Here is a 15,552-nt window from a genome sequence, read left to right on the forward strand (position 1 = left end):
TTATTTAAAAAAGAGAGAGTGAATGGGTCCATTCAGCATCATTAACTTGTGACATTGATTAAAACAGTTTAGAACGGTAAAGACTAGAAAGAGAAACTCTGAACACCCTTGCCGGTATTAAGGCATAGAAAACGAATAGAGTCTAGATTTAATGAATGTAAGGTTTTACGGTGATTTATGCTTTGAACTTCATTTCGTGACAATAAGTAATTTCCACTAAAATTGAAAATAGAGGCATTGTTATCATTCTGTATCCCACACTCGTTCTTTACAGTCAGCAACATGAACTTGCAGCTTAAATCTAGACATTGCCCGCCTCCCGGCCCCCTTGCCTCCCCCCCCCCCCCCCCCCCCCCGCCGCCAGAACCGCCGCCCCCGCCTGGGATTGTCTTTCATATATGTTAATTTCCTAAGTGCACAGGCTGTTTTCATTCAGAACGTGAAAGACTTCCCTAGGTAAACTCATTTTAAAAGTCTTGATTTTCACAGCCGCCTCTTGCATTTGGAAGCTTAAAGAATCCCTAGGGCAAGGTTTCACCGAGCCTCTTAAGAACCACCTGGGTGAGAATTTCCTAGGCTGCTCGGTGAAAATGCAGATTCGTGGAAGTTTCCGCCAGCCCACCACAGCCCCAGGTGACTTTTATGCACACTAGAATGGGTCGATTGAGAAACAGTCTCCCCTGCCTCATCCGAGAGGTGGGACTTTTGAAATCTTATCACCGTATGGAGAAGTATAGAATCCTAGACTGTGAAAACTGAGAGGCACCCAGGAGTCATCTTGTGCAACCGTCTCATTTTATGGAAGAAGAAATGATTAACCCAAGGCCACACTGCCCTACAGAGCCATGACCGGGACCAGGCGGGGCGCAGGGGCTCTGATGCCAGGGCAGCCGTGGGTCAGATGGGGCAGAACTAGGTAGACTGGGTACCACTGCCCCTGAGTACATCCATCCACCATCAGGTGGGACCTCGAATCTTGGTTCTAAATACCAACAGGGAACTCCAGAGAAAAGAGGACTGAAACAGCATGAGAAGAGGAGGAGCTGCCACTGCAGAGGTCATCTTATTTATTTTCTCTGTACGGCTTTTCTGCATTCATTTCAGTTTAATATTTAGTCTCTAGAAAGCATCTCATGCTGTCTCTTAAATGCTATGCATGTATGTAGGTGAGAAAGCTGACTGCTGTGTTGGTGCGGTGACTATTACCCCTTTCTAGCTGGAGACTGGTGGCTCCCAATGGAGAATTTTCTAGTTTCTTGAGACGTTTCAACAAAACAGTGTCAGAAGACGGTTCTCTCTCTCTCCCCCTCCCTCCCCTCTCTTCCCTCTCTCTCTCCCCCCTTCTTTCTTTCCTTCTTCTGCCCTGGAATTTGGCCAGCGAGATTATTTATGGCTCCCAGTTCACATCACACCTTAATAATAAACAGGAGCAGTTTTCCTTTGTTTTCAAATTTCAACAGCAGGGTGGTTAAAAATTGGCTCCCATCAGAAAGCTCTTTTCTCCAAGTCTAATGTGCTATGCCGTGTATACACATGATTAACCGGTACAATACGTACAGCAAAGAAGCCAGGTGAGAGATTTATTGATTCTGGCTGAAACAAATTGAAAAGTAACCTTGAACACTTTGTGAGTCCATAATGAGCTCCACACATCAGCCTGGGGGCCAGGTTAGCCCGTCCACTTAGTTGAGGCAAAGAGCCTGTGTTTGATCTAACTTAATAAAGTAATTCCAATGTAAAAAGTAGGTCAAAATGATGACATTCTAAAATTCAAAGTTCTTTTTTTTTTTTTTAATAAGAGGAATGCATTTATTTTAAGTGGGATTAATGATTTTGGTAAAAGGTAGTATTTTGTTAGATACTTTGAAAGGACTGTCTAACCAATGAGTACTTTGTGGTTGACTTGTGGGACGAATGAATGTCCCCAAGTTCAGAGCTGATTCCAAGTAACACTCAATGACTCAGCTCTTCGAGAAAACGTCCCTGCCTCTGATGAGTCAAAATTCAAATTGGGACCAGAAACTAGAACATGGAGTTATTTAGCGTAGCTGATAGGACTCTGTTCTACTGGTAGTCACCCCATGCGAGTTAAATGTTGCCTGGCAGTATTATGAGGCTGTGTCTTCTGAAATTAAGTATAAGCTTTAAAAAAAATCTGAATAATCAGAACAGTAGAAAGAGCCATCATTATTAAACCCTCCTCCACCAATTAACTTTCTGAAACCAGAAACGGATAGGCTGTGTGTATATAAGCACATGTGAATTATTAGGTTAGTAGATTTCAATGTCAACTTTCAAACTCAGATTTTTTTTTGTTATTAATGGTTTTTGGTTAGTTGGTTGGTTTGGGAACCATTAAATAAATATGTCTTTCCTTGGATCTTAAATTCATAATGTTTTTCTGTTTAAGTTAGGAATGATCTGTTTCTATAAAAGTAGAGAATTCCATTTTTACGGGAGCTGAGAAGTAGGTGAGAGTGGGTAAAGATAAATTAGCATTTTGGTTATTGAGAAATCGTGATTCTTTTTAGGGATGTAGCCACACACACCCCCTTTTTTCCCCTGGCCCAAAATAAGAGTGACTAAACTCCCCAAAGGGTGGGTAATAAAAGAGTGAAAGTTTTCATTCTGACCACCATATACTACTTGTTTCGGTAGAAAAATCGCCCACAGATTTCAAACCTGAACAGTAAGCTCTTGGTTTGTTTACTGTAGAAGTCTTATTTTCTCTTCTGACAAATGTTTCCAAACAGAGAATTTACCACAACTTTAGGAAAATATTTCTCTTTGAGACAAGAAGGACAAATAAGATGTTTAAACAGCAGCAGGTAAAGACCCTGGGGTGCCAGCATCCCCCACACCCAAGACGTCCCGCTTCACAATGAAACGGCTGTGTTCCTGCCCCCAAGGAGAGCTCTCTAGAAATTTCCACCTTAGGGCATGTTGCCACAGACGCTCAGGCTTAAATCAGAACACACTCCTGTTAGTACAGAGCTCGGTTTGTAGAGAAATAATTATTCTCTTCGTCACTTTGAGTCCTCAGGCACAGAAAGAAAGCATTTTCACACAGAACACGGTCACAAGCCTTTTAAATCCATTTGTAAAATTATTTTGGTTCTTATGGAAAAAGATGAAATATTGAGTACTGATGAAAATTTCCTCCTACGTAAGTATTTTTCAAGCTCATTTAGCCCCCAACCTGACATAATATCGCTAAACGTTAAGTTAAATGTTTCTAGAATATTTCATCAAATCCCAAAATGAACAAGTAAGACTGGAGAAAAATTGCTAACCAGCATGTATTAGGGAAATGAAAGAAGTTTGTATGTTAAAATTTTCTTCCCATCCCTGAAATTATAAATGTCCTTTTAAGTTGATTAACTTAAAAGTTGATTAATACTTAAGGTAAACGTATATTTCTTTTTCTTTTTCTTTTTTTAAGTTCATCAGTGTTCCTGCCACAAATCTTAACTGCGGTTTAATCTTAGTAAGACTGAGAAAGTGAGGGTGAAAACTCATTTGCCCGTTCTGGGCAGGAAGGTGGGAGAAGAGGAAACATTTAGGGTTCTGAAGTAGATTTGTAGAAATGCTTTGAGAAAGCTCTTTCCAGAGTATCTGTGCATTCAGGTTTAAAACAAGACATAAAATAGTAGATAAAGCTTAAAAGCAAACTTGTCAGATGATAATGTTATCCTATAACTAATCATAAATCAATTAGCTTATGTGCTAGAGCATTTTTCTATTAACTACCCCGGAGAGAAGATGATCCATTTACTGCCGGGTGGAAACGTGCATGCGCTGGGGTGGGGGGAGGCGGGAGGAATCCCGTCCTGCTGGCTGATGTCTCAGGTGGTGCGTCTTCCAACCAGCGTTTGATTTCAAATGAAACGCTTAATATCTGTCTCTTCCAGACTGTCTCTGACTTCTGATTTTTTAAATAAGAGCTTTATGGAGATAGAATTTATATACTGTACCATTCACCCATTTAAAGTGTACAGTTCAGTGGTTTTTAGTCAATTCAGAGCTTGTGAAGTCATTTCCACAATCAAGTTTATCATATTTTCATCAACCCCCCGCAAAAGAAACCCCATACCTTTTAGTCATCACCCCCTGCCTCCCAGCTCCTTTATACCCCATCCCCCAGCTCTAAGCAACTGATAATCCATGTTGTCTCTAGATTTGCCTATTCTGGACATTTCATACAGGTGGAATTTTGCAGGATGTGATCTTTTGTGACTGGCTTCTTCACTCAGCGTGATGTGTTTTAAAGGTTTAATGTCTAATTGAAAAACCAATTTCCATTTGGGAAGAGTTTCAAATTTCCAGAACAGTTACTAAAATAAAAATTGTACAAAAAGTCCGTATGTCCCTTATCCAGATTCACCTATTGTTAATCAAACATCTGAAGGCTTTTGACGTCTTTGTTACTGCAGCAATAAGACATTTTTTAAAAGTTATATTTATTGGGTGCTTATAAATAATGTGGATTGCCATTTTGAACCTTCTTAAAATGACTTGAAACCCAGGAGCTAACTCCGTGGTAGACATGTATTTGATACAGGCCAGCTGATTTTGTGGATGTACCCAGCAGTACATGAAATTGGAAGGTTCTAGAAACTGAAGTGAACTGAAATGAACACACAGGAAACAGAACTTAAGGAGGCCAAGAAGACACCAAGGTCTTTCCCACCATTCTTATCCAATTGGACTTCTCATCAACCAGCATTTACTAGGCACCTCACTTTGCATCCCAGAGTGGTATAAAGTCATGTAAGGAACGGTGGGACAGGTGGTGAGTTTTAACAAAAACAACCACTTGCAAAATACTGTGGCCTGAACTTTGTTAGCAAAATTATGAAAAGTAGTTATGGAAGGCATGAATAACTAACCCTCTCTGGGAGGAAGACACTGCAGGAATCGCAGAAGGGGATGTCCCTTGAGAAAGCTCTGGACATTCTTTTCCCTACTGGCCAAAGGCATTAAAGATGGCCCAGGCTCTGTCTTTTTATGGAAGAAGTGATAAGGTGAAGTTAAGAAATCCTTTCCTCTGAAGCTTTATTATTTTGCAAATAACCAGCTTTCTTAGTTCGTGTTTTAGGGGAAATCGCACTCAGGGTACCCTGCATTTAAACTAGCATACATGATAGTTTTCCTCTACATTGCAAACATACGCGTGTATATGTATAACTGGATCACTTTGCTGTACACCTGAAACTAATATTGTACATCAACTATACTTCAATAAAATATAAAAAAATAGCATACAGTATAGTTTTCCTCTATGTTGCAACAATTCTGGTGCATGTCATTCAGTTTACTACTGTTTTTTTGGTCTTTTTCTGGGGTGGGGCGGTAATTAGGTTTATTTATTTATTTATTTTATTAATGGAGGCACTGGGGATTGAACCCAGGACCTTGTGCATGCTAAGCATGCACTCTACCACTGATCTATACCCTCCCCCAGTTTACTACCTACAATATGTTAAAGTAGCATTTCCCAGCCCAGGCAGGGAACAGGACGCTGAGGATGCCTGTGACACAGGTTCCCGGGGCCCCTGCAGGGTGATGGAAGCTCTGTTGGGCAAGTCTGGGAAACTGGAGCACATCCCCCAGGAGTTTATGATGCTAAGCTCAACTTAGAAACACCCCGTTACCAGATTCCTCATCAAAGCTTAGTTTATGGATGTAGAAAGTGTTACTGCAAAAATACTGAGTAAAAAGCATGTTGTTCTAAGCCTTCAGGGCAGGTCGGAGCACTCTAGGAATTCAAGGGGACTGGAGGCCTTCAGGAGGTGGAGGAATAATCAGTTGGGGCTAACGGGAAGATGGCAGAATGGGGTTTTTGCCTGCATGAAGCCATGTGAACAGTGTCAGAAGGTAGGAAAGGCATAAACTGTGGAATCAACCGATCCAATCCTTTCTAGGGTTTGTGACTCTGGGGGAGTCATTTCATCCCTGAACCCCATTTTCCTCTTGTGAAAAAATAAAAAAGAAAGGAAGAAAGAAGTAAGCATATCTAACTAGTAGGGTTATTTTGAAGGTTAAATTGAAGTATGTATATACAAATATTTTGCAACATACTGGGTAAATATTAATTCATATGTTTTGTAAAACAGCAAATCACTTTTGCACACCTGTGTCCTTTAAAAAGCAATACCAACTTTTTTTTTTTAAGGAGCCAACCTACCACATTAAATGTATTATGCAAGTCCGTTATATCGGAAAATAAATCTACAAAAGGAACCGTTTTTTCTCCTTAGTGTATTATTCCCTGTGGTAGCGATTTTAATAGTTCTTGCTCTAAAAGAGTTGAAGACATTTGCAGACGCCTGGCTTAGAGAAAACCTGCAGATGTTTGACACAGTAAAATAAGATAGTTTGATGATCATTTGAGTGCAAGGAAGCTATTTATAAAAAATGTAAAACTGAGGGAATAGGACTAGACAATTCAAGCATGTTTGAGAGTATAACTAATTGCAATTTTGAATGCAAGGAATTTTGGAAACAGTGTCTGCCTGGAAAATACAAATTCACATCAATTAACAAGTTAAAGCCCTCTTTCTGAACAAAGGCCTTAGTATTGTAATAATATATTAGTGATACCAAAAATGTCAATATTTTGTTATATGGAAATATTTTGTTATATGGAAACATTTTCCTTCTTTGGAAAGTTAGCAGCCACAGCTCTTTGTTGGCAGTGATGGGAACAAAAGGAAGATGGGAACTGAAGGGATTTGTGACAGGGAACTTAGAAATCAGAATGAGTTGGGGGATGGGGTGAGCATAGTTTGGCCCAAAAAAGCCTGATCCCATTAAAAGACAAAGGATGCCGAAAGTCAGGGAAGCAGCCCAGAGCACCTGCAGGGACAGCACAGGGTGGCCTGCGTGTTGTCAGAGCTTTAAATGCTTTAGGTGAAGGACTTCATCCTTTAGATTTGGCTTCTGGTCCCAGATCCCCCAAACAAACAAAATGTGTGTGTGTGTATTTAAAATATAAAAATTATATGACATATATTAAAGATATGTGGGAGCAGCCACAGCTAATAATGTAGCTTGAAATATTTGGCAGCAGAAGAAAGAATTCAGATCTGCGACTTGGAAGCAGGTCACTGGAGGGTTACCTTAACCTAAGAGGTCCACTGCCAGATCTCTCCTCTTTAACCCCCGGTGCGCTGGCTTCGCAGGCTTTCCCTCCCGCCCCTGCGTGCCCCCCCTCCCCCAGCAGCGGAGCTGAACACGTCCACCTCCGCTCAGCCCCGCGGCCTGACGGCCAAGGCGGACAACCCCACTGTCCCACAGTAAACACTGGCAGTAAACGGCCTGCTTCTGACCTGGTGCTTACCAGTGACGGACCTCATCTAATACCACTTTTATAATCAATGGGATGTTTCCTTTAAAGAAATAAATAAGGAACTGGGGACCTGAAATTGCAAAAGGACGAAAGGGCTTCGGCCTGCAGGCCGGTCTTCCCTGGGGCGGAGGCCTGAGGTCTGCGCCTGGGTGCGGGGTGGATGCGGGGTGGGTGCGGGGTACTCAGGCCGCAGGGGAGTTAACAGCCAGGGAGCAGCTTGGAACTTTGGGAGCAGTTTGAGAGTTGGTTGATGTCTGAGGAACCTCGTCATTAAAAATGGGAGCTTGTGTTTTGCATGACTTGGTTATTTTATTTTTCTAGTGATTTCTTTTTATTGCATTTTAAAGGCCTCGATGGGGGACAGAAATAAAGGCAGAACCAGATCCTTCTGCACAGCCACTTTGCGAAGCTTTAAAGACGGCTTCATTTCCATCAGCACTTCAGCCTCGAGTCATTTTCTCCCCAGAAACAGTGGCCCGGCGTCCGGGGCAGGGTGGGGCGGGCGCGGGTCCTCAGATCTCCGGGGTGTTTGCGGTGGGCGTCGGGCTCCTTCTGAGTCGGCCTGCAGGTGGCTCGGCAGAGGTTCCTTCCTCCCAGCTCCTGGCTCCAGGTGATCGCTGTGGTCTCATCCCCTCAGCAAACACCTTCAAAGAGCCGGCTGCAGATACTGAGTGGCGGGGAGACTGGGCTCCTCCAAACAGGGAGATTGCGGTGGGGAGGGAGGTGAAAATCATATTCTTAATCACAAACAAACACAATTAACTGGCAGCTGGATTAAGATACCTAATCAGTCAAAATTATTTAGAGGCTCTTGTAACTAACACCCCCCTTTTGTAAGTTCTTAGTTACTCTGGGAGATAACACTCTGTTAATGAAATACGCATCTGTAGGGAACATTCCTCGTCTTAAAGTGACAGAAGGAGGATTCAATAAAAGCAACACAGGCCTTGAGAGAAAAGAGTGTTTTAAAGAAAAAGACGAGACACAGGAAAATGCGCAGCGAGAGACCACCCAGCAGTCAAGCGTCCCCAGTTTTGGTCCCACTCAGGGCAGAGGGACATCCTCCGATGGGGCCATCTTTCATCCATTCAGCTCATCTTGCTGAGTTCCGATGACGTGCCTGCCAGTCGCCAGCTGTCCTGGGCGCGGGGACAGGGCAGTGCGCATCACCACTGAGGTCTCGGGGAGCTAGCATTTAATGGGGAGAGGGACAGACATAAACAAACAGGTGTAAAATACGGTGACTGCTAATAATAAGTGCTTATGGGACATTATGAACCAAGTAAGAAAACAGAGCATGACAAGTGTGTGTGTGTGGGGGGGGGCGGTGATGGCCGATGGTGACTATTTTAGTGGTAGGATGGTCTCCCAGAGTAGGTGTCTTTGGATGGGGGAGCCAACCACAGGAAAATACTGGGGACTTTGGTTCCACGCAGAGGGAAGAGAACGTAGGCTTCAAGGAGGAAAGAGCTTGGCATGTTTCAGAAGCAACCAGAGGCCAGTCGGCTAGACCGCAGCAAAGGAGTCACCTATGTGGGGCCATGTGGCCGCCATGATGGTTGGGGCGTTCACACACGATCGAACTGGCGTTGGTGATGCTGTGTTATGCACGTGCATCAGAAAAGTTCACTATGAGAAGGTACTCAAGTCAAACGCTAGGCAAGAGTGTTGAAAAGTCTGGACTAATTATCTTTATACATCTTTATGTGTGTCATATAATTGTTAAATAGAATAAATATTTGCAAAAATCATATTAGCCTAGATCCTTCCACCACTGAGGACTTAAACTGCTCAGAAATCAAAGTTTCAGTTTGAACACCTATCCTGAAACTGAACTGATATATTAGATATGTTTTGTAAGTCTCTCTACATACAGTGACCAAACCAGTTAATACATACACGTATGATTAATATTTGTTAAATCAGTCATGCTTAGAGTCTTTGCTTAACCAGAGGCTGCCCCTTCTAGCTCTGGGATGTTTTATCAACAGCCTTTCTGGAGAAATGACCCAGCAAGATTTTCCTCCTTTAATTCTGGAAAGGGACAAAAGATATGCTGAGGGAGGAGGCTGCTAGGTGCCCTGGACTGTCCATTCCAGCTGAACTCGGACCCGCTCACCCTCAGGGTTGCACAGGCTGCCAGATGCAGCTCGTGAGGTCTGCTAAGAGCAGCCGTGGACAGGGCCGCGTAGGGAGGGGGCCGTGTAGGGAGGGGGCCGCGTAGGGAGGGGCTAAGTCTGACTGGGAGGCTCAGTGGTTGGTCTTCATATTAACACGGTTCCACTGACCTCTCTCTCTCTCCCGCTGAAGATGGAAATGACTCATGGGAATTCAGTCATGCATAGAAGCAGTGTAAATTAGATTGGCCAACCTCTGAACTTGGGGCATGTCATGAAATCTGACTTGTTATGCGTTATTTTCTTCGTTTAAGATCATGGAGAGTAATGTGTGGGTGGGTGTGGCTGACCCAGGGGAGAGGCAGTGTATTTACGAAGTATTTCCTTAAAGCTGCCACCGGCTCTAAGAACACTTCTGGAAAATATTATTGAATTCATATTCCCCTTTCTTCCTGATGGTTTTTAGTAAAATAAATCCTACGAGGTCAAGCCAACTTCTAGTTTTGCTCCAGCCACAACTGAAAGCTCAAGAAACATTTTTTTTTTTTATTTTCAAGGTACAGTCCTGCACTTTGAAAATGCGGGTGACCCCACCCCAAGCAAACAAAAACAGTGCCTTGTCATTTTGTTTTTAACTTACTCCCGAGGAATGTGCCAGCAAGTCAAGACAGTAAGGAGGGAAACTTTGATGTTAGAGTTTATGATCACATTTTTTACTCAAAATCATTTGAAAATAATTTTAAACAAGTAATTATTTCTTTCCTTTGCTTCTAAACATGAAAACAGTGGAACGCTGGGGGAGATCTGAACAGAGGTGCTGGTGTGTCTGGAAGCCAAGAGCAGGCAGGTGGAGGAGAGGCGAGATGGATGACAGGGAGCAAATATACAGATATATTGAGGGCAGTGGGAGTCAGGTTTCTTACCATCGGAAAAGGGATTCACCCACGTGGAAGGACAGCAGGCCAGGGAGAACCAGAGGCTGTTGGATTGGAATTTAACTCCTGATTTTTCATAATTTGGGGAGATACAGAAACAGCTCTAGATGCATGAGTGCATGCACACGTATGTTTCCTAGCTCTCTCTGCTAAGAGTATTTAGAAGCAGTGATACCCGAGTCCCAAGGAGAACCCAGATCTTGGTTTCAAAATGCCATCCTTCACTAGAAGATGCCCATGACTCCCTGGAGAAATGACTGAATCAGGGTTGAGGCAGGAAAAGTACAAGATGAGCCTGGAATGCCTAGTTATGGCAGAAGGTAAGGAAACAGTCCAAGGATGACAAGGACGTATAGAAAGGATACAGGAGTCAGCTGGAAAGGTGTCCCACTGGCCACACCAGTGACAACCTGAGCCCCTAAGCAAAGAATATCAGTTAAGGATGAGAAGCCACTGAATAAAGAAGGAATGCATACGTCCCTGCTAATATAAATAAATAAACAAGTAAGTAAATGCAGGGGAAACTTCCTCCCAGTAGAAGGGATACATAACTCCGAAAGGAATGATGGGACTATAAAGCCACCGTCTGAGCAGATGCTCAGCTAGGTGGATGGAGGCTTAACGGGGATATGAGTATAATGGCAGAATTCCCACTACAAAAACATACTTATCAGTTGCAGAGGGGAAAATGGTGACTTGAAGTTAGAGAAACTGGGCAGACGACAACTTGATCAGGTGGCCGAGGGTAACTCGGCAGTGATGGTAGGGGCCGCATCGGGTCTCCCTTGTCACACCCTGGGAAGGGAGCACCACCGTTTCCGCGGTCTCCTGCCAAGAATACGTGAGCCCACAGCAGACAGGCCTGTTGATGGGACGCCTTTGGAACAAAAGCCCTGCACTTATTAAAGCCATAAAGGTGAAAAGAGTCAGCGAAGAACTGAGGAATGGTTCCAGATGGAAGTCAAAAGAGACGTGATAACTGAGGGCCATGTGTGATCTTGGATTGAATGTTGGGCCAGAAAGAAACGGACTTCATTGGAGCAGTCTGCAAAATTTGAATTGGGCAGGTGGCTGAGACGGCTGCGATGTGTGGTGGGCAGCAGTGTTCATTTCCTGATTTGTTTGGTTATATGGGAGAGTGTCCCCTGGAATATTCAGAGTGAGTGAGACATCATGCGACTGCCTGCTCTCAGATGGTTCAGAGAAAGGTTTGGGACACACATACATATACGTGATTAATATATCTATATACCTAAGCTAGAACACACTCTATGGGTGTATCACATTTATGCAGTGTCTCTAATGACTGTCTACATGCTAATGTTGTAGGATGATATATTAATGTGCTACATATTTATATTCTCTACATTTATATATTTTTAGAAAGGGAGCGAGAGAGCAAGTGTGGGGAAATGTTTTTGTTTATTTAGACTGAGATGGAGCAAAGGAGATAAAACGCTAACACACTGGAGCATCTCAGTGAAGGTGATACAGCGCTTTATGCTGTTCTTGCAACGCCTCTGTAAATTTTGGATTATTTCAAAATAAAGGATTGAAAAACAATGCCTGCCTAGCTACATGGCTGTGTGAGGAACAAGCACTTTCATGTGTTAGTGTGATGCGTGATATTTCCTGCGTCAGACACTCCCATCTTCCCGAACTCTCACTAGGATAATTTTACAGAACTTGAAAAGCAGGAATGGGTTATGCTTTTCAGCCTGAGGAGTCCACAAATCTCGTGAGTTCCAGGGAAATGTTACATAATAAGAAAGTGTCAAAAAGAATGGGTTGTCTATCTGTCTCCAATTTTGAGTTTTAAAATAACCACTGGGGGGACAAAAGAAAGAAAGAAAGAAATTAACCACTGAAATAATCTGTATTTACTCAATTAGTCGTTATCCAGAAAATCCATAACCTTAGTTCCTAAAAACAGAATCTGGTTTGCCCTGGATCAAAGGTGGGACCCTCTATGCAGTAACTAGTTTTTTAAAAGTTTTTGCTATAGAGGTATCACCTCACACCAGTCAGAATGGCCATCATCAAAAAGTCTACAAATGACAAATGCTGGAGAGGGTGTGGAGAAAAGGAAGCCCCCCTGCACTGCTGGTGGGAATGCAAATTAGTACAGACACTATGGGGGACAGTATGGAGGTTCCTTAAAAAACTGAAAATACAGTTAACCATATGATCCAGCAATCCCACTCCTCGGTATGTATCTGCAGAAAGCTCTTAATTCAAAAAGATACAACCAGCCCAATTAACAGCAGCACTATTTACAATAGGCAAGACATGGAAGCAACATAAATGTCCATTGACAGATGACTAGATAAAGAAACTGGTGTGTGTATATATACATACATATATATGTATACACCACACACATAAGAATACTACTCAGCCATGAAAAGAAGTGCAGTAATGCCATTGGCAGCAACACTGATGGACCTAGAGATTATCATACTAAATGAAGTAAGTCACAAAGAGAAAGACAGTTATCACACAATATCACTTATATGTGAAATCTAAAAAAATGACACAAACAGACTTATTTACAAAACAGAAAGAGACTCAGACATAGAAAACAAACTTACCGTTACTAGGGGTGGCGGGGGGGGGATAATTTGGGAGTTTGGGATCAGCGAATACAAACTACTATGTACAAAACAGATAAACAACAAGGTCCTACTGTATAGCGCAGGGAACTATATTCAATGGCTTGTCATAACCTGTAATGAAAAAGAATCTGAGAAATACGTATATATGTAGAACTGAATCACTATGCTGTACCCCTGAAAGTAACACAACACTGTAAAGCAACTATGCTTCTATTAAAAAAAATTTTTTTAAGTTTTTGTTCTAAAAACAGTAGCATTCCATTATAACCCAAAGCAAGACAGTCTTCTGTCCAATCCCCATTTCCATTTTATCTCGGTTTGCTATCTTTTTTCTGTGCAAAGAAACTTCTCTAAATGCATTTGCACCCAGACATCTGCAGACACACATACTAGCCCAGTTTTGCTGCACATTTTTACTTGTCAAAACTTTGTGATTATTTGTTCTCTTTTTTATCTAGAACAATTGGGAAGAGATCAGATATTTTCTCCTTCCTTTTTTGAGAAAACTGGAGGCTGAGGCAGTCGAAGTGACTTGCAGTTTACCTGGCAGCAAGTTCCTGAACAACCAAGACTAGAATTTTGACTCTTTTTCATGCTGCAAGGTCCAGGCAAGGTTCGTATATTTGTGGGTTATTCTTTTTTTAAATACATGAGTCCCAGGCATAGTTATCAAAACTGAACTTCGTCTCTATGCCTTCAAGAGAAGAATCTAGTCCTACTCAGGTTAAATGCTGATTGCAAGGTGCCTATTTGCATTTCAAAGATCTTTTAATGGAACATTGAATGTTTTACAATTCTAGGTATTTTTATTCCTGGCCACTCTTAACGGAGTTTTAGAAGGTTGACATACATAAAGCAAGATTTAAAAAATTTTACCACCAAAGTAAAAATATTGACATTCAAATGTAATTAGGAAATGCACAGGATTTTATAGACCTCTCAAAAAGCTTTTGCCAATGTAATAGACAAAGCATAATATTACTTGTTACTAGCTACAATAGATTTTACAGTATTTTAAAATTTCATTAATGTTTTTCTTGAAAAAATTTGTTTAGTTGTTCAAATGCATGTCTCTTCAGTATCATGGTAGGCTTTTCTTATTGTCTCAACATGTCTTCATACGCTAATGTGAAGACATTTATTTAAATTTTATTTTATTATTAAATACCTGGATAGCACTTACTGAGTGCCAGCTCCTGCCCTAAGCAGTTTATGAAGAATTAATTCATTTCATCCTCATCAAACTCTCTGAGGTCAGTACTGTGATTACTGTTCACTTCACAGAGGAGGAAGAGAGAGGCTAAGAAGTGTGTCCAGGAATGCACAGCTGGAACTCTGACTCGGTTCCGAGCAGTTTGATTCCCACATCTGTGCCCATAACCATCTTACCATGCTGTGTACTGAGCTTCAGACCTACAGGTGCTGGGGAGCTATTTGTTGATTAAATGAATAGATGGTTCTCTTGTCTCTTAGATGGATTTGAAAACATGAAGCAAATTAGCCAATTGCTCTGTGCCTTAATTTTTCACTTCATAAAGTAGAATCAAGAATATTTGCCATCCATTTTCTCCCAAACAACAGTAAGAATGGAGAGGATTACTTTACCTGCCTGCTACATGTATGTTTTTATGCCCCAAAAACCTGGTCAGCCCAAGGTAGGGCTAGAGGAGACCAAAGCAGAGATCTTAAATATGTGATGAGACCACACAATTCAGTGCAATTAATGGAGTCTCTTTCAGTCTGCATGAGTGCTAAGTACAGGGACAGAGCTTCTGACCCCTCAGCTTCCTTATATCTGATTTTTATCGCAATATAACATTGCACACTGTTTTCATTTTTTTTCAGCTGAATGAGAATTTGTATAAGATATTCAAAATAAATGAGATGTCATTTAGGGTTAAGACTGTGATCTAATAAAAAATGTCTAATTATAGATCTTCTAAATAAAAATGCTTTTTTGTTACAGCCCTGCGTCTCTGATATTATTAAAAAAAAAAAAAAAAGATTGTCATGACCTGGTTAGGAACAACACTGGATGTTTCTATGCCAAAAGTCCTAAATCCAGCCCTACTTATCTGCTGTCTTTATTGAGTTTCTACAAACCCTAAGGGGTCGCTCACTGGCTGCAGACATGGCATGCAAAGAAATTCAAAACAAAACCCACCGCTGTTAGCAGCAAGGGCAAGCAGGTACTCCAAGCACGCCTGCCATGTGACCTCGAGCAAGGCACCTATTCTTTCTCAGTCTCAGTCTCTCCTGAAAAATGAGGATAGTAACAAAGGCTGCCCTGCCTACCTCCAGGGCTGTTTTGAAGCTCAGATGACTTCATGAACATGAAACTGCTTTGTAAACCGTATTCTGTGATTATGAAGAAATTAATACTGAAGATTTTGGTTTTGGAAAGGTTTCCAAACATAGAAATTTATTTCAGAATATATCCACATGCAAAATTTTCCATGTACATTCTTGGCCTGGACTTCTGTACTGAGGGATACAGAAAAGCCACAGGACTTGAGTTAAACCTCAGAAGAGGT

The sequence above is a fragment of the Camelus bactrianus genome, chromosome 29 (assembly GCF_048773025.1).
Source record: "Camelus bactrianus isolate YW-2024 breed Bactrian camel chromosome 29, ASM4877302v1, whole genome shotgun sequence".
NCBI lineage: Eukaryota > Metazoa > Chordata > Mammalia > Artiodactyla > Camelidae > Camelus > Camelus bactrianus.